Raw genomic sequence first — 20486 nt, 5'->3', positions numbered from 1 at the left:
CCAAATAGCTCATTTCTGCTTAGTGTGCTTGAGTGTAAATTACTATTGCCGCTCGCTAATCAGCTGATTTTACAATCATTGGTGTTTCTATAAAAACTAACAACCGGTAAACAAGTAACATAACCTAAATAACACAAATAACCTAAACGACAAATAATTATATACAGCTAAAAAGTTAATATATATGATATTATAATTAATATACAGTGTGTAAATTAAGTATGGAAACAAATCTGTATTTTTAAAACCGAAATAGATAGAAATATTCTATTTGTGGCAATAATAGTTAACAAAGATTCCGCAATTTTTCACATGAAAAATATTTTTTTACTCCCCTAACAGGGTAGGTGGTAGGGGGTGACTTATTTTTTTCAAATAGCAACCCCTATTGAGTGACCCCTCATTTTGAAGGGTTTGTCAAAAGAAACACAATGACGCAAATCCGAGGTGAATATCTCACTCCTAGCCCAAATGGCGGATATTCCAAAATTTGATTTATTGTACGTGAAAAGCACCAATTTCACAAATAATGGAAAGAAATCTGTATTTTTAAAACCGAAATAGATAGAAATATTCTGTTTGTGGAATTGATTGTTGACATAGGTTCCGCAATTTTTTTAATTAACAATATTTTTTCAACCCCTTTAACAGGGTAGGGGGTGGGAGTGACTTATTATTTTCAACAACAGCCCCTATTGAGTGACCCCTCATTTTGAGGGGTTTGTTAAAAGAAAAAGAATGACGCAAACCCGAGGTAGATATTTCACCCCTAGCCTAAATGGTGGGTAATGAAAAATTTAATTTTTGTAAAAAAAGCCCATTTTGGAATATCCGCCATGTTAGCTAGGAGTGAGATATTCACCTCGGATTTGCGTCATTGTGTTTCTTTTGACAAACCTTTCAAAATGAGGGGTCACTCAATAGGGGTTGCTATTTGAAAAAAATAAGTCACCCCCTACCACCTACCCTGTTAGGGGGGTAAAAAAATATTTTTCATGTGAAAAATTGCGGAATCTTTGTTAACTATTATTGCCACAAATAGAATATTTCTATCTATTTCGGTTTTAAAAATACAGATTTGTTTCCATACTTAATTTACACACTGTATATGTAATTATGATAATATAAGGAAAATCTTGTTCGTATTACGAGCACAAAAGTCATTGCCGCTCTCGAAATGTATGGTCGCACTCAGTTAAATCAGCTTCGTGCGGTCATCTACAGTTCTCGAATATTATGTGCTCGCGTTGTTCTCGAGCGGCAATTACGTACTTTGCTCAACAAATAGCTGTCTGTTGTCATTTGAACTTAATAAGTTGGGTTTGGTTGTCTGAATAATTATTGGAGAACTAGTACAGAATTGAGTACTGTAGTGAAAGGGTCGGTTTCCGAGCTCCGGATCTATAGGTTCTGGACTTATTGAGTCAAGGACTCAAATAAGCTCTCGGATCTACGAGTAACTGAATATCTATGAATGGTAACCGAATTCAACAATCATCGACAACAACCAACAACAGTCGACTTCCAAATCTTTTTTGGCTTCGTCTTCCATGAGAACAACTGGTTGCTGGATTTTTAGATTATTTCGTGTTTTATTTTCCTTATTGCATTCTTCGAGTATTTATCCAGTCCAAATGGATTTTACAAGCTCACGCTCCGTAGATAACAGCTCTGAGATCCATTTCGGTTTATTGACGAAACGTTGCTACCAGCCATCCATCGAGATACCGCGGAACCGCATTCCTCGGCGCGGAGGCAGGTCGTTTTATTTTGACAGCTGATTCGGCGCTGCCAGCGCGCAGACGCGGGGTCCGCGCAGGCGCGAGCGGCGCCCCTGGTGGCCGGTGATTGAAACATGATTACCAACAAGGACGTTCCGCTTCATAACCTCACTTTTTGTCGTCTCGGACGATCGGATTTAATTAATCAGTGTCGTTGTTTACCGGCCGTTACCGCGTGACGGACCGCGACAATGGCACCTTGCTGAAACGAATCTGGTCGTTATTGAATTGGGAAACCGGCTTTGTTGGGAACGGACGGCTCCCAAGGTGGTGCTGCTGAGCAATACCATTGTGTCAGCTACTGTAACTTGGATTTGTTAAGTAAATTAATCCTCTTGTAGCAAACAACAAAAGCTGCTTATTTCCCTATAGCTATAGTGATTGCATTTTAAAATTAAGTATAGGAATACTTAAAAACCCTATACTCAAAAGCTGGTGATAGCAAAGAGTTTTGTGTTTGCTTTAACCAATTAGGTAGGTTACCAATTAGAGAGCACATAGGTACCAATAGGCTATACCTTTAATAGGCGCTCGCTCTCCCGTTCGAGGTCTGGGCTCAGAGTCACCCCCTTATAATACTGTAAATTGAGACTATTGAGAGTCCCGATGAACGATTGAGACTACAAAGCATGCCGGATCGGATCGAAGTAACCTGTATTTACATCAGGTTAGATCTACCGAAGTTGAGCCATACATTATGTTGACGATTTACTTTGGAAATTCCCCAGATCAAACGCCTTGTACTAAAAAACACATCTTTCTTTGCGACATTCCAAAGAAAATGGAATGTGGCAGTGAGAATTCACACTACTGGACATTATACGTTCTGAAAGAAAGAGTTGATACTCGTGTGTCATGACTAGCGACTCGCGTGTCTGTAGCGCGCGCCTAGTTGAGTGATTGAAATAAATAACAGGGTCGACGAGGTACTCCGCCCCAGCTAAACGCCTGAAGCTCTTTGTCGATTGGATTCTGTGTAGAGTCTTCCAAACGGAACTTACAAACAATTTACTTGAAACAGTAGGTGTTGCAGTATGAAGTCCACAAAAGTCCACAAATCATATAGGCTATTTGTAGCGATTTGAAAAAAGATTGTTTGGTAAAAGTATAGTTAATTAAGATTAGTACTTAAATATTAAGTGTGAATTCGAGAGAATCTGGCTTCGAAACCGATCATATTCAATAACGATCAATCAATTATTTAAAAAGTGGACGCCACCTAGGTGCGTATTTAAACCCAAATACGAGTGAAGGGTAAGTGTAGAATGTTGTGAGATTCTCTTTGTAGCGTTGTTACTGACTAAGATCAGCTGGTTCAGCAGTCAGGATCACTTGTTTCAGTCAGGAAGCCCAATGATCAGGAACAGCTGGGTCCAGTTTCGAACCATCAAAAATCTACTGACTTTTCTCATGGTCGAACCGATGATTACAAGGCAAACACTATAACAACTCAGCTACCCGAGCTACCCAACTCAGGACATCCGAAGTGTATGCCTAAATGTTCCCACAACTTGAATTACACACCGTTACGGAACGTATTCCTTTATGTTTGAAGACAAATATAGCAAAATCGTTTCTATGTCGATGCTGAGGAGGTAATCATTTCCCGACAGCGCCCAAGAGATATTCCTCCTTTTTCCATATAATTTAAGCATCAAGTTTATTACAAACAAAGGGATGTATAGTTGTTTAAATTCGGGAAAATGTTTAAACGATTGTTCTTGGCTAAAACCCTTTTTAGAGCGTGGGCCGCACTTTTGTTTGGACGTGGGCTTACTCTTGGAAACAATTGAGACTCATTCCAGAATCTGATTGCAAATTTTAACAACCGCCTCGACCACAAAGGCCATTGTGGGTTGATTGCTCGGCTGTGGATGCAAACGCAGTAACGGAGCCTGTTAACCATAAATCACTGCATGATATCGTGCCTGCCGCAGATATGTGGGTCAGGTGGATGGTATGTCACGACCAGGATGGTTACTCCGACAGTCCAGGAGTCCACCAGATAATGGTCGTCTACTCCGTTTAATGAAAGGAAAATTACAGGGGCACGTGCTTGAACTATATCGTTGACCTGGATTTAAGTGTTCGGTTGTTTTCGTTTGGAACGATAATTCGTCATTTGAGACGTTATTTTCTGTTCAATGAAAAAACAGGCGTAATCTTTCTCACGTAGTGACGAGGTTGAGGTATTGCATTCTGAATTGAACCTTCCACTGTTTAACAACTGCCAAGTGTCACATTGTGGGTTTTCATTGACAGTATCTATAGAATCGGAAACGTCATATCGTCAGCTTGGAAATAGTGCATCACACAAACTTAAAGTAATTCCTTGTGTTGTGAATTCCCAATTTTCGTGCTTATCCCTCGAGTAAAAAAACCAAACCTCAAGATTTCTCTAAGAACACCAGGAAAATCCGATCTTAGTGTATTTCAACGAACCAAACATATTGGGAATATTCAATACAATAATTTCTTTGCAGGAACCGAGTTGATCTGAGGTAGTTCTCTCACAGGCTGAAGTGGAATGATTTACCTAAGCCTCGTGTACAGTGTACTAGACGTAGGAGGATCGCGGTTCACACGACGCGGCAGACACGGTGGATGGAAGATGTTGGAGCGAGATACGCGCATAATTAGTGTGGAATGTCCTGGCTAATTGGTCCGCAGGTTCACGCACTGAACACAGTACACCCTCTGTCTGTAATTGAAATTAATTGATCGTGAAAATCTGCTGCACCAAGGTAAAACCGGGCACGATAAGAATCTACGCTGGAGTGAACAACAGCCTCATCAATTCCCACAAAAGTGTTAATACATACCGCCACACAAATCCAATTTTTATATGCAACTGTTTAGACAAATATTTTCACATAAAACAATTCCTCCAATGACAAAGAATCCCCCCAATCCAATGCTGTAAGTAAAGATCTTAGTCAGCGGGGTGATTAATGTCGTTCCACAAAGAATCGAAAGACTTTATGACGCGTATCAAGCTCTACAGTCTACGCTCATTACTCGTCCCCTCTCACTGTGCTCCATTGTCAACGCTTCGATCCGCCCATCCCCCGGCCTTTTGTGAATGCTCTTATAATGTTCACCAGCTAATATGTCGACGAGGAGGGAAATTAAACAATGAAAGCGAACATGTGATTATGGTGTTGTTTGAAGGGGGTGGAGTGGATATCGGTAATGGCCAGTTTTGTTAAAGGTACTCTTGAATTAGCCGTTGAGAGGCGAGTAGCCCAAGAGGACGTTCAAGTGTGAGGTTTTGTGCAAGGGAGTTGACGTGCGGAGCATAGCCTGTAGTGAGCGGATTGGGAATGGTTTGCACATCTTGTTAAGTTTGTATTACTACCAGACCAGAAATTAAAGTGGCAATCGACTGATTCTCTATTCTACAATCAATACGTGGCTTACCTGTACTTTTTAGACAAACGTTTGCTATGCCAATACTGGCATGACTAGTAATGTTCCTGTGATTCGAACCATCACTTCTTTCCAATGCCAAAACATGTTCGTTCGTTCACTTATCAAGTTCATTCTCAGTTCTAATACGGATTAATGTTCGTTTACTCTGTAGGTAGTAGTTGGTGGTGTAGTTATCCGTTTATCTCGTTCCTTAGGCCTGCTAAAAGTCCCTACTGCCTAAAGTCCCCAGATTCTTCTCGCAGCCTAGCCAGTATATTCTGTATACAGACAGCATATTTAATATACCTGTGACAAGTAGTCTAGCAGTAGCAGGTTCTAGGTTCTATCCAGTTCCAGTAGTCCTGAGTCGGCGACCTTGTTCGTCCTTGACCGCCCCCCCCCCACGCCAACCCTACTCTAGTCTCCCTGTAATTTGGACAGTAATTGAATATTACCCGCTCTCCCCCCCGCGCCGTTGTTGATTTGGAAAACAACGCCCGGACCTGCCGACGTTCCAGGCACCGCTCTACGATAACCTGATTATTACTCTTTTAATTTATTTTCACCTTAATGCTGTCTCAGGAATGTAATGGGTAGGACAGTAGATTAGGAAGATGAATTGCCTTTCATTCCTTGGTTGTCCCCTAGGATGGTGGATAGTAGTAGCAGCAGGATCTGACATGTCACGTCGTGATAACGCTGCACGTTCACCACTTGTTAAAACATCCATCAACTCATATATACATACACACAAATATCATACATACTGTATGTGTATTGTTTAACTCATATCAAATCTACTGAGGTATTCTAATGCATCAGATCACGGAATAAAGACATAGGCACACTCTTTTCCAACGTCTCCTGGTGGGCCTCGCCACGGTCGAGGTGTCGCCCCATTTTCCGGCTCGGTGACAGACAGGAAGTTTCGGGGGGCTACGCCAGCTGTCCGCGTGCCCAGACACCCTCATACTGGCTTGTTAGAACTGAACAAGGATTCTTAAATCACCTTCACTGACAACAGTCTTAGGTATTTTGGCATTCAAGGCTATATGGACCAGAAAATAAAGGAAATCCCTAAAAACATTCCGTTACTTTATTCCCAGCTTATTTAGGAGATTATAACTTTATTTGTTGTATTTTACACCCACACATGTAAACAAATGTTTTCGGAACTTAACCAAATATATTATAGTCTGTCAGGTTGCCATTAAAGTTTCTGTGCCTCTCTGATGCAGCAATATTCTAAAGTAGTTATCATCCTGAACGTAACACCAACATTGGTGGCGCCTACAAGAACAATGAACAATCCTGAGCCATTAACTAAATAAACTGAATTGATAGACTGTATTTCTCGAGGTTCCAATTCAATTCTTTCTCAACTTATACCTTGAGTGTTCTTACGCCGAAGCTTGTAATTGGAGCATCGTCTCCCCTACAATAGACCCATTAGCTGTTCAATGCCAAACGAGAATATCTTGGAGACGCCGAACACAAAAACCGGGGGCAAATCAGGCAACCCTCAGTCAATACAATGCTTCTTGGAGGAGGGACGACAGGCGTGAAATTTTATACCAATAGTCGCAATCACAGTGGCTTACTTAGAGGCTAAGGACATGTGTGAGATTTTAGAAATAGCTTGAATTTGCATGATGGGAACTGTTAAATAATATAGTTCAGGAAATATCCTTGAGCCAGCACGTTATGAACAGTATTCTTGTTAGCAGGGGCTCTAGCTATAGAGTTCTTGTTGTGATCATACTGTATAACGACGATTAAATAAATCACTAATCTTTTCTGTTAGCTTCTTTCGCAATATTATTTGCATATGCTGCTGTTTTTCAAGTAAACCTAATGGTAAACAAAAACCTCTGTGTTTGAGATGTTCTCCAGTATTTTCTTACCAGCATGTTTATACTACTTGTCTATGTCAACTGTCAACGCTAGAGACTTTTTATGACGTTTTCATTTCTTATGTTTCAGGTATGTCTCAGGTTTAGCAGAGTAAGTATTTTGAAGTTTTTTCTATTTCAATTCACTAAAATATATATTAATTGCATAAGCCGATTCTTTGTGTCAAAATTGTGGACGACTGGGAAGTCGTAGAATGACGGGAGAGTGCTCGATCGCGTGACGGTGCGAAAAATATTGAAATTCCCAAAATTTAAACACAAAATTAGATATAGCGTAAAATGTTCTCCATAAGAATATCATTAGAAGCCAATTACTGCTGATTTTTGTTTCCTCCAATACAGCTGATCGTGATTTATCAAAGCAATATTACATTTGGATTACTCAACTCATTAGCATTAGCCAGCCAACACTATAATCTAGGCTCTAGGCCATGTCTCGTGTGCACTTGTCCCCTAAGTTATGGTGGTGTTCTATGACTTTGCAAATTGGCTTTTTCAATGATTGCTCAAGAATTGCAGCACAGTGTTAATTCAGTTTTCTGTTTAGTATATCAAATTATGGCTTTCTCGCTTTTCCCATTGTAATAAATAGTAAATATTTAATTTCAACCAAGTCAGTAAATGTTTGTAGTACACGTTTCCGGAAATTGCAACAAAAATATTAACAGCAAGCCTTAAAGTTTCATGCTGCGTATTAATAATATAGATGGATTGGTTATACTTATCCCCGTGTTATAGTTTCAAATGCATGTTAAAAATTAGAAACCAAACAGTAATTTAAATCAGGCCTATAACATTTTCATGATACCAACTCAATAATAAGGAAAACTCACAAGTACGATCCGAAGCCGTTTTCCATGTCAGTAATTACTGTTCCGTAGCCATTATATTCGACGCCAGTCCAATTTTCGTTAAGAGCGTGTTATAAGTAATAAGGGACGAGTTATTCGTGTCGTGATTCACTTTAAATCGAGCCAACAAACTGTTTTTGTGGGCGAAGTGATGTGGGCAATTTGAAGCCAGCAGCACCTGCCTGTAGTCCACAGTCGGTCCGAGGTCCGGATGGGTATGGGGCCCGAGCAGAGCGGTGGGCGGGGCTGTACCAGCACCACTCTAGAGCATAGAGTGGCACAAACTGAAGAGAGGTTGTTTTTTGTTTATAAACAACATTGCGTTGTTTATAAACATGCTGTTTTAAACAGCATCAGGCGTGTTGGTAGAAATGAATCGTCGAACTCTGAGGAAGTCGTTAAGTGGCATTATGGATTTGGTTGTGTCTTAGTAACTAGAGGCTTGTCTAAAAATGAGTAATTAGTACTACTGTAATAGTGGAAGAATATTAGGAAAATCGACATAATGAATTCGGACTAAATATAAATTTTGCACAGTTTTTAAGTAAGCAAAGTCGGTGAAAATGTCAAAAGCCCCCATAAATCCCGGCTATTACAAGGGCTGCCCTATAATTGAGATAAATCGAAGTTAGTATTAAATTTAAAATTCCCATGTTATTCTTATATAGGAAATTTTGCTGTTTGCTTATTTGTGGATATCTTTTGATCAAACTTGGCAAATATATTTATTTTATACTAAGCTATTAATATTTTACATAAAAACACACTTTATTATCCTCCCTATAGCAGTAAACTTAAGTACTCGTTAAATTTAATGTTACTGTATTTAAATAGGAATCAATCTTACATTTTTGGAAAATATTTTAGTAAAAATCCAATCAAGCAAATGTAAATTCGTTTTTTAGACGTATTAACAATCATTGTTCTTTGTTAGCATTAAAGTTTAACAGCCCACTCACTCACTATCTTGTCACTACTATGTAACGACTGACATGGTACGTTATATACTCCCGGTATAATCTTTTTGGACAATACAGTTAAGTATTTGCAATATTTTACAACTTAAATTGTATATATAAACCCTGCTGTAAAAGGAATTTTCACGTAACAGGGCCACTGCTATGTACGATTTGTTTGAGAAAAGAATTTTTATTTCATAAATCAAAAAAATTCATGCTTCGTCAATATTAATTTCAATTTTTCTCAATAACCGTAGATATAGGGCAAATGTCGTAAACATTTTCATGTCAGTGTTATACCATAAATGCATGAACATATGCGCACACAATTTGCTCTCATATAAATTCTCTGAAATTGAATGACATTTTTCAAATTAACCGGAGAAATGCGTGACGTCAGATTGTCTTTTATACTTGTTCAGAAACATCTTAAGAATAAATTTAAATACGAGCAACTAATTATTTAGACACCGGATGTCCGATATTTTGATCATAGCTTCGTCAGTCATGGAAGGTTTCCAAGAAGCTGTCTCGCGGTCTGGAGGAATGTCCAAACCACGTTTCATAAGAGTGACGTCACCAGGGGTATTTATCGGTTAGCTTTCATCGGTCCACTCACCAGTAACCAGGCCAGTACTGAGTACAGTAGTGAGTACCGACAGTGACTGGTAGCGAGCAGCGAGGGTGCACGCGTTGTCATAACGTTGATGACGCCATCCTCAAGGTACGTCCACACCGAACGCGCAGAGCTGCGCCGCGCTGTGCAAAGCATATTGCGCTGCGCGAAACTGCGCTAAACTGGGCGGAACAGAGCGCCATGTTCATAGTTGCGCGGCTGTGATCCGTGTTGCGCGGGCTACACGCGGGCTATTTCAACGATGTCATGTCAGTATTGCGGCTATTTCCTCCATGTGTAAACATATAAGATATTTAGTTGTTATTTACTATTTCACAAAAAATGGCCGCCTATGAATTATGTCATCCTGGGCTATAGGCAAATCCCATTATGTCTGCAAGAATCAACATTTTTAATATGGTAGTTATTGTCTTTTGGGTCCCATAACTCCGTTCGAACTCGATATGCATTCACCAGAGTCTCGATGCACTCACGACTCCATTCAAAAGCCATTTTGATCATACACAGGTAGTGACAGTTCGAGCCGAAACGACGCGCAGCAACAACTGACCAAATGCCCGTCCACACTGAGCGCGCAAAGGCGAACAAACTTCAAAGATGTTCGTCAAAATACCGCCATCAGTCGGATCGTGTTCGCGGATGTTCTCGAGTGCGCGTAGCTGCGCGGTTCGCCGTCCACACCAAGTGCGCCGCTCGGCGCGCACATGTTTTGCGCAGCGCGGCGCAGCTCTGCGCGTTCGGTGTGGACGTACCTTCGGAGAACACTGCGCAGCCGCACATGCTTATTGTTGTCCTGTGTCCCGTGCTAGTTTTTGAGTTATTCATTTTTTAAGTAAGACCTTGTGGAGGAGTATGAATTTAACGATATGTAGAGGTTAAATACTTAAATGGTTTATAGTACGTGGTTGTACTCATACTTCGTACTCAATCTGGTTGAATGAGTCCAGGGGAACGCGCCCTCATTGGTGTAACAAACCGGATATAAAATATATATTCGGGGTACGGCATAATGTCATGAGGGTTGTTTCATAAACAGGGTACCGTGACCTCACCAGATATCCCTTAAAATCTTTACTACTTGTAACTTACAAGTCCCTTCAATGATTATTTCTTTGGTAATTGCTCCGGCCTACTTCAATATAATTTATGGCCGCAGCAATTGTTCTGAATTTCATAGATTCTAATGCGATCTAAACTATCGTAACACCTATTTCTCCTTAAGTATACGAAGTTTAACACACGAGTACTCATAATAATCGCTTGAAAATCAACCAGATGCGCTATCTATGAGTAATATAGGTCTCTTATTAATGGCAACTTTAATTTAAATAAGATTTTTCCTACAGTCACCCGACAAAGTTGGCTTCCTTGTACTGTTTATAGTACAGAAAGCTGCTAATTGCTGCATATTTATACTTTGCCGTACGGTTTATACTTTGCCGTACGGTTTATACTTTGCCGCACATCAGGATTCCAACGAAACAACACAAAACAGCGTGGTTCTATTATGCACGTAATCCGTGTACGCTTGGAAATAGGTTGGCAACACTTAAAGATAATAATACTATGAGTAGCTGATTGACTATTATAACTACGATTTAACCTGTCATTTCGTGTTTATAGTTTCGGTATTTCTGAACTTTCTGGACTTTTCTTTTAAACGTTTTTAAAACATTCCTACGATCTTAATAAACAAGAAAATACATTAAAAGCGTTTTTTTAGGCGCGGAAACCACTTCAAATTACAAAAACATACGGAACTATATTATATTCTTAAAACGCGGAGCACATTTCTTGCCGAGGAAAAATAGCGGAGTGATACGGACAGCGCGTACTACTTTCTCTAGGGCACCTATTTGTGTTGCCAGCTGAACCTAAAAACGTGTTGTATAGTGTTTGAAAGACTAATTATTTATATACTTTATAGTGACTGTAGGAAAAATATAATGTGTAACACGAGTGAAAAAGGCCTTTGCTGCACTCGAGAAAATTTCCTCACTCGCCTGCGGCTCGTGCGTAAACATTGCTCTCGTGTGCAGCAAAGTGCCACTTTCACCACTAGTTACACAAATAACTATTTCATACTGTCTTGGTGAGTAATATAATTGCTTACACGCCCTCTGCTTGACCGTGAAAACACATTTCATACCTGGATCGTAAACATAGATGAGGCAAAAGCTAGACATAAACTGACTAAATAACTTCTATGCCGCTGCCAGAGACTATGCACTATGCAGCTCCCCATATTCACTCAGGTGACTGAACGTCTGTGTTGTAATGGATGACATACACGGCTGGTAGGTTTCTCATTTGAATTCCAATAGAGGAATGCACTTTATGTTCTCTCTTAAGTTTTCCGCCACTTTTAATTATTCCAGAATGCAGTGATTAGAGTCAGCGGGACAGCTGCGTAATGCGCATGCGTATTGCTAATACAGATGACGTCACTAGCCACGGCTGCCGCTGCCAGTCGCCAATGGAATGCTTGTGATCGGTCTCACATTCTCGAGCTCTCTCGCACCTTTGTTCGGTGTCGATTGAATCACAGAGTCTCACGGTGGCTCGTTATGGCTTTGTCATATCTGTGAGGTTATTGTCGCTAGGAATTCTTCTGGAGCGAAGCGTGACGTCAAGTACACCCGCCATTCTCCCTGGGAAAGATGAATGATGACTGGGGAATTTGTTGTGTGAGTTTCTACCTGAATCTGAATAGTATGTTATGGGTTTTAATTGCTTTTATGTGAAATTATTAGCATTAGTAAACCATATAGTCGTCTTAGTAACGTTAATTAGACGTAAGAATGTAAAAATCCGTAGGAGCACTACTGGCGTACGGTAATGCTTCCAAAATCACAACGCTCCAGCAGTTGTTGTTTGATCATTACTCGGGAATCTCTATGTATGTGCTTGATCTAAATTTTGGAAACCGATAAGCTAGGCTTTTAATTTATTAAGAATTTCAATAAATGCCCAAAATTGGCCTTGGTAACACCAAGCTTCTCTGTATTATGTTAATTCCTGAGATGTGATGTACTCGTTCTTAAGACAGGTTCAGTAATTTGGGTATAGTGCAGTTTTCCAGAGTTGATATGCTCTGGGCGAGTAGAGTAGAGATCCGAATAGATTTTCAACAGCTAAGGATTGCCAAAGACTTAATCATTTTCACACTTGTATTTAAACTGCTTGTATTTTTACTTGCCTGCTATATGTTAACTCTCGCTGCTTATAGAGAGAAGAAGTAGCTATTTATTATAGTTTATCTTGGAGATGATACAAGCTGATCTCAAAATGTGATTTAACGTTTTCGTTGCCTACATAATAGTAATATTATCTTGACGGCCTCTTAGCTGAGTACAGTACTTTGATCACTGCTATAAATCAAACAGTTTAGCACCTCTCAACTCTTTACGTCAAATAGAGTGACCTACGTTCATTTCTACTGGGTTCTTCGGAGTTAACTATCGCCTCGTAATGTTAGAGCCTTGATCAACCACTTGAATGTGCTCTCAGACGTTTCTGCATACGCAACATACTCTACTAGTTCCGCCTTTCACATCCCTCTGATATCTACCACTAAAGAAAACTCTCAAGGGAATTCTAAAGACCTCTTGATCACCGGATTTATTCCAGACTAAAGGCTAGATTTTAAACACATTGACGAGGACGTAGGTTTTCTGCCTCTGGCTATAGGATTCCATTATGTTCATAGTCACTAAGTACAGCATTCCTAAACACTGTAGACGACTATACGTCCTTTAAATAGTTATTGTTTCTGCTTTTAACTATTTGGTGGTGGTCACATTTGTCACAGTATCTTCGGACATCTGAAGAAAAACATATTGTCAATCCCGATCTCTTTATTCTGTGCCTGAATGTGTCACGTTTACTCAATCATATAGTTACAATATATGAGACCTAATGTTTTCAATACCAATTAGGTAGTAAGAAAAATGTAAAATACCGATTGATCTTCTGCAGCACGGTTCGCTGGATGTGTGTGGTGTGTTCTGGTGATTGAGCCACTGACTTAACGAACACAGTCGGTTGCCTGTCGTGGCCCGTGTGAATCACCATTACTCATCCACTGATTGGTCCACCGATAGTCGCCCAATGTGTTATCAGACCCAGCCGCCCGTGTCGTGATTACTTTGGAATTTCTGGATGAAAAGAGCATTCGTTTTGGTGAACATTGAAACTTTAATTTTGTCCATGCTCACCCACAACAGTCCAAACAATCGCATTTCACTTTTCACCCTCTATCAGCAACATCTCGAAGCGTGGGTTTCGGTTGTGTGGAAGGGTAAACAACTGTTGGGCAACATTCAAATTCGACCCCAGTGGGCGCGGGTCAGCACGACACGCCGTGGAATATAATTTGGCGGGACAGTTCCCGCGTAATTTGGGCGGCAACAATCAAAGTGATGGCGGTGTTTTGATAGCAACACAGGAAGTGCTTCCTTGATATCGCCACCCTCGGGAGCACACGGTAATTGGGATAACACGTGGGAGATATAGGAACGAGTTCGGAGCACGAGTTGGACATTGAAAGTGTCGTGGTTGAAAAAAAATAAGACTTATAAAAACTTATCTTTACTTTCACAGCTGAACCTTACAATGATGCTCTATTGTACTTAGTATAGTATGGGTGCTTGGTCAATTGCGCGAATCCACACAATTTAATTTGTTTTGGTGTTTGTAAGCACAACACCCAAGCGACATAATAAATTCTCAATTTGAATAAACCCAACAAATCCGATAGCAAGACGGTTGCCCATTTTACGGTTTTCCATTTTCAAGTTAAGGGCAAAATCTTCCATTTACCGGTCAACCCAAAAAACTTGCGAGGTGCCTGAAATAGAGTTTCCCAGTTTGCGGTCACATATTTTAAAAATCCCGGAGGCTGAAGTGTCTGATATCCACAAGTTCCAAAAGAATGAAAATCAACCTAGAAGGCGCGAAGAGGAAAATTATACGTGGTGTTGGATGAAAGAATCGCGAGGAGCACTCGGAGTTATGAGGAAAGTGGAGACGTGGAAAATTGTTTAATTGATTGACATCTTTGTAATTTTTGAGTAAATACTGTATTAATCTATAACCTGTAGTTTTTTAGACTTTATTCATACACGGATTTTTTATTATTTAATGCTTCGTTCTATGTAAAATGTGAACAAGTGATGTAACATTTCTTGTCTTGTATTGTGTAAATGATAACTGATATGTATATAGCCAACTTGACTATATTTTGTTGGAATTAGCAGTCATTCATATCGTCTGGCATGATTTTGAGTTAAGAAAACTCTGTATGCTAATATAAAGTGGCTCCGTCAACAAGTTTTCATGAAGATATAATCCTCGACATCTGTACAAAATCAAGAACTGTTGCTGCTCTAAGTACATGGAACCACTTTTCATTACATTCAGTACAGTCAGATATCCTAGGAATCGAAACCTGACCGCAAAATGGAAACCCTCCCACACCTAGAACCTCCTCACCCCCACGTAAATCCACACTTGACCAGAAAATGGACTGACCGCAAAATGGAAGACACCAGCAAGACTCGCAAAACTTAATTTCACATTAAAAATTCAAGAGACTTTAGGTGTTAAGTTTTTTCCCAAACTGCATTCGGCTTATAAACTTAAAATGTAAAGAGGGGACATTGCTCAACTTAACATCGCTTGGCTGCTGGTTATTCCTCCCCAAGATGTATGAAGTAAACTCCATACATCTTGATTCGTCCTGAACTCCACTCAGTCAGACTCCACACAAAGCCACAAAGCACAAAGATAGACTAGTAGTGCTGGTGACGACCGCTAGAGCGCAGGCAGGTCTGGACTTGTTCGCTCCGCTCGTCCCTCCCGCACGGTCGGGCAGCGGCAGACCCAGACGGTCACGTTCTCGACTCTCGTTCGTTTCGTTCAGTCCGTTTTCGTTGTTCCCCTGAATCTCACTGTCGGTGCGTGTTCTCTGTGTTGTGTTGTGAGTGTGGACGAGTGTTGTGTCTTTGTGCCTGTGTTGGATATAACAACAGCTACGCTGAGCTTTGTAAAGACCAAGAAGGGTATGTAGGCAACAGTGTTTTCACTGTAACAAAACTGTTTACATTTGTTAAAAAAAGTTTAAATCAAATTATTTTTAAGTCGTTAAAAGTAAAAAAAATGCGTTTTCGAGTTCAAATTGGTATTTTGCAATACAATACTGTTTTTTCATTGCACTTTTTTGACGTATCATTACTATAACCCTTAACACACTAGGTACCCAATTTTGAACATCAATTTAAATTGATTTTCTAAGTTCAAAGCCATTTAGGCACAACAAAAACAATCTGCCCATGACGTACTATTTGGTTTTGAATTGCTAATACAGTACTGTTATCTATATCCATCACAACAAACTCTTTATTAGCTGATTCATATAATTTGTCCAACCTTATCTTTTGCGTAACTTGTTAAGATCTTGTTAATATGCTGATGCATTACGTTAACACTATAGTAAATTGTTCGTTTATAAACATTTTCTTTTAATCAATTAGAGTGTTGAACTAATGATGCTTATAGTTACAAAAACACTGAGAGAAACTGATCCTAATACTAAACTAAATAATTTTTATAAGTAACTTACTATGGTTTGAATCGAGCGTTTCCAAATCGTTTTAAGCTGTTAATACTTTAATATATAACACACTAGCTAAGCTGTTACCCGTGGGCTTCGCCCCGTTTGATTTCATAAGTAGGCTATTAATAAAACTATTGATTGATGTACCAGGTTGGATGGAATTTTGAGTGGCTTTTCATGGTTACTTCGAAGAACAACATTGGACTAAATAGGCCTATGCTGTCCGGACAGAGCCCTAGGGGAGTATTAAAATTAAAATAGTAAAGTCAATAAGTCGACGAATTATGCATTTATAAGTGAAATTAACCTATTCGCAAAATACCACAACAATAATTTAGTATTTGGCAGTTTTCATTAGTGCATCACAAATCTTTTTGTTGCTACTTTGTTCAAATTAGCTGTTATCATAAATTCAAACAAAAATTTAATAGTGCTGCACTCTGTTAGTAAATCTTGTAGCCTTATAATACTATTGAACTTCATATACCCATTTTGTTGAATTGAAACAGGTGATAAGATTCATTAAATTCCTTTTAAATATGGAAAATAAAAAGGTTAACATGGGAAACTCTAGATCCACTGGGGCGGAGCCCAAAAGTCCAATCATAATAATACATACAAATATACACGTATACAACATTACTACACATTACAGTGGAACATTGATAACAAGACCCTCGATAACAAATCATACTTGATTAAAAGAGTCATTTTCAAATCCCCTTGAAATTATTTTACCCCCAATCACATGTTATTGCAAACCTCGATAAGAAGTCAACCTTGATAACCAGTCTTATTTTTGAACCCCTATAAGAGTCTTGTTATCAAGATTTCAAACGTCTGTAAATTCGCGAGCTATCTCATATAGCTATCTCATATAGCCTAGTCAACAAAAAAGTATTAACCAATCAAATTTAATAAAAAATCATACGTAACCATTCAATATTCGCTTACTTCACACCTATCAAAACCCATTAATGTTTTGTTAATTTGACGCACAATTCGCTGGTGTTTGAAATTATGACCATTTGAATGTATTAAATAGGGTATTTTCTCTTTGTTGAAAGTTCTCTGTTTGTAGATCTGTGGTTAGGCCATGATATGCTTTACTGGTGCATAGCATTAATACGAGAGCTGAGCACAGGCGGGCTGAAGGTTGGAGACAGTCACCAGCTGATATAAGCCACAATTAATCTGTCGGCAGTCGGTTTTCAATTAGACGAACATTTCCTGGCCCAGCAGCAGCTGGTGAACAGCTGTTGAGTGGATGGTGGTGGGACGTCCCATTGTTGCCACGAGCCCGTGGGTCGAGACAAAAACTGAACAACTCCGAGTTTAATCGACAGTTGGTACTTGATCGGAGGAAATGAACAAATTGTGGGTATTTTCCTTATCGACGACAACGATTTCACGACGTTTCGGTGCCCATCTCATATCGGTTTCAGGGTTGACAGTACCTTGGCGATATGCGCAGAATCCAGGCGAACAAATCACATACTTATTTATAAAAACTACTCTGTATTTTTGCGTTTCTCTGGCGCACACCAGTGGTTCGTAACATTCTACGACGGAATCAGATTTAAGATCATAATGAGCTTGATGTATGTCCCTACTGGAGTATAATTTTGGTGTTATAAATATGAATGGGAGTGGAATGTTTGGTTACAATTGGGATTGAAAGGGTACCTATTTTCGAAACTTGTTCATACTGTATTAATACGGGATAATGAGGCATAACATTTCAAGTCTGGTCAAGATAGTAAGCTACCCAGAATAGCGAATGATAGTAATCGCATTAATTACCTTGTTCACGAGAAGGGCAGATGCACAGGACTCATCCCGCCAATCACCGAAGGGTGATGTGATAGAGCAGTGACCTAGTAATTGGAGCCCAAGATGTTGGAGTCGCCTTAAGCGGTTGGTCAACTTATCTAGAAAACATAAAGGAATATCAAATGTACAACTGGCGAGATTAGATTGATCTGTATTTTAGAACACCTTCCGCCTTGATTACGCTAGCCTAATTGATAGGTAGGTGCAATAGAGCAGAGACTGGGTCGACACTATTGCAATTTTTCTTGTGCAACTTACTGACGGGGAAGTGTGCTACAGTATATGACCTACGAAGTATCCCATCTTGTTGCGCCTGTGTGTGCCTGTGCCAGGTGCCGGTAGCAGGTGGGTGTGAGACTGTCAGCTGCCACTGCCAGCAGCCCACTGTACACCGTAGACTGTTGGGCAGCTGCGGCAGAGGAATGCGCCGCCCCAGGACCTTTATAGGCACCTTGCCTCCCGAGTACTTTGATTTGTTTTCTCAAGTTTGTACACATTGTCAGTAGGGTGCCGTGCATGGCCCCAATACCAACGCTACTAAATATGGCATCGTTTCTGTTCTCGCCTACGATTCCAAGTGGTAAGACCCAAGGAAAATGCAGAACGATACTGTTGCGTTGGCGCATCCAAGGCACCTTGACTCCTTGAGTATTTAATTAAGCAGAAATTTGCCTGCACTACTGCAGGGTGCCGCATTAACTGACTATATGGCGTGAATATTGTTTTTTCACTGTTCATTCAAGCCTAAACATTTTGTTTAACCAGTTAGTTGCAGGCCAGCCAAAAGGAAATATAGAATGCTGTTGGATTGTTGCTACCAAGGCACCTTGCTTCTCTGAGCTGTCTCAAGTTTTTACATGATTTCACTAGGGTGTCGCAACCCTGTCAATTTTAACTGGAATTTCTTAGATTCTAAAGATAACTTCGCCTCCGTTCCTGTCCAAACGGTTTGTTTATCCGGATGAAAGTAAAATCAAAACTCCAGCTTTTCTGTCACATCATGTGGCCCAACACTCAATAACACGTAATGTTGTCATAGTTCTGTCAAGTTCTATTCCTGTTGAGGATAGCTCGAAAGATATCGTTCGTCCTCGTGATGTTCCAGTCCAGTGAGCTGAAACCCTACTGAAATCAAGGTGTTTTAGGACTATGTCCTCTTCCATGAAAAATGTCCGCATTTTAAACACGTATTTTGTACGAATAAAAAATTAAAACAGACTTTCAACTGTTTTGTACATGGTGAGTAGCCTACCTAGTGGTTTTGGTTGAAATTGAAATTAAATCCAGCCTTTTTAATACTGTTTTGGATAAGTCATACATGTTTCCTTTGATCGTAATAGCAATTACAAACTAAAATAATTGAGTTTCGGTATTACTGTAATGTAATTGATAAGTAATTGTGTGTAGGAGCGTATGGAAGTACCCAAAAGTGTCTTTACATTGATTTGGTGTAATAGATTGTTACTATTCTTTATAAAAATTATACTTAAAGTGATATACTTAAATTTAATTTGAAAATTATTATTTCGGGCGAAAAATTATATCACGTTTTTTTTTATCACAAAGCCAACTGATGTTGAGTAATCTCGTATAAAAAATACGATGATATTGTAATTCATTTCAGTTGTAATCTTTATATCCGCAATCGGCCAGTACAGTATCATGTGATCATGATCTATGATTGCATGCCCATGGCAGTAGTGTTCTCAGTTCGTTGTCCTGTTGCTAGACCAGCGTGAATGCGACACCCTGGCTGTCTTGGTTGTCACGTCTCTCTCTCTCTTTAGTTCAGTACAATAACTAATCCATCCAGTCAGACACACAATTTTACATCGCATTAGCTAAGTCGGAGACTTGGTTCTTGCTGAAAACGTTGACTTAAGACAAATAAAATCTAAAGACAAATCAAAAGACATATGGGGTCTGAAGACCCCATATCAACAGACTTTAAACAAATATGCATACTCTAATTGCATACAAGATTCTTTGCGAGCGTTGTATTACAGTGTAAACTTAATATATTTATTCAGTAGGGTGTGATCGGCCTAATGGCCTGCTTAGAGGATTTCGAGAATTACAGTTTTGTATCTGTTGTACACTGTGTTACAACCTGTATTTGGATTTGTTGAGCTACTTAATATATTCCACTATACTTTACCATGCAAGGCTCGCGGTTCCCACTTCCACTTTCTCCTCGTCTTTCAGCATCGATCCATGTCTTGTCCTTATAGGTTTTCTGCCCGTCTATGGTATTCGTCGACGATTTACCGGTGTTTTTTGTCTAACTGAAAGCTTTTTCTCACTCATACATCGCAACAACCACTACGATTGAATGGTTAGATGTATTACAAGTGTAACCATTGACTTTTGGACACTCTCAGCTTGTGAATGATGCGTGTTTGTAGAAGTAGCGTTGGTGTACTTCGGGTAAACAGGTCTCACGGATTTATTAGGACTGTCTTTTATCATTAGCATTCGAAAAATA

The 20486-nt window shown here is 39.6% G+C and overlaps 1 protein-coding gene across 3 annotated transcripts in view; it reads left to right on the top strand.

Moving 5' to 3' along the window:
• LOC129002499 (rho guanine nucleotide exchange factor 10-like) overlaps nucleotides 1–20486 on the top strand; it is a 92273-nt gene that overhangs the window by 7287 nt on the left and 64500 nt on the right. Inside the window, exon 1 of one of the 3 annotated variants that reach the window (XM_054430346.1) lies at nucleotides 12129–12239. The exons of 1 other annotated variant lie outside the window; for it this stretch is intronic. The gene's annotated coding sequence lies outside the window, so the exon portion shown is untranslated. Of the gene's footprint in view, nucleotides 1–12128; nucleotides 12240–15519; nucleotides 15615–20486 lie in introns of those variants that run through there. One more of the 3 variants, XM_054430345.1, reaches the window with a different exon arrangement.

The sequence above is a fragment of the Macrosteles quadrilineatus genome, unplaced genomic scaffold, assembly GCF_028750875.1.
Source record: "Macrosteles quadrilineatus isolate MER2022 unplaced genomic scaffold, UCM_ALF_1.0 Scaffold_9__3_contigs__length_116548681, whole genome shotgun sequence".
In the NCBI taxonomy this organism is placed as follows: Eukaryota; Metazoa; Arthropoda; class Insecta; order Hemiptera; family Cicadellidae; genus Macrosteles; species Macrosteles quadrilineatus.
Note: the sequence above shows the minus strand (reverse complement) of the source record. Positions and strands in the feature narration are given on the sequence as shown.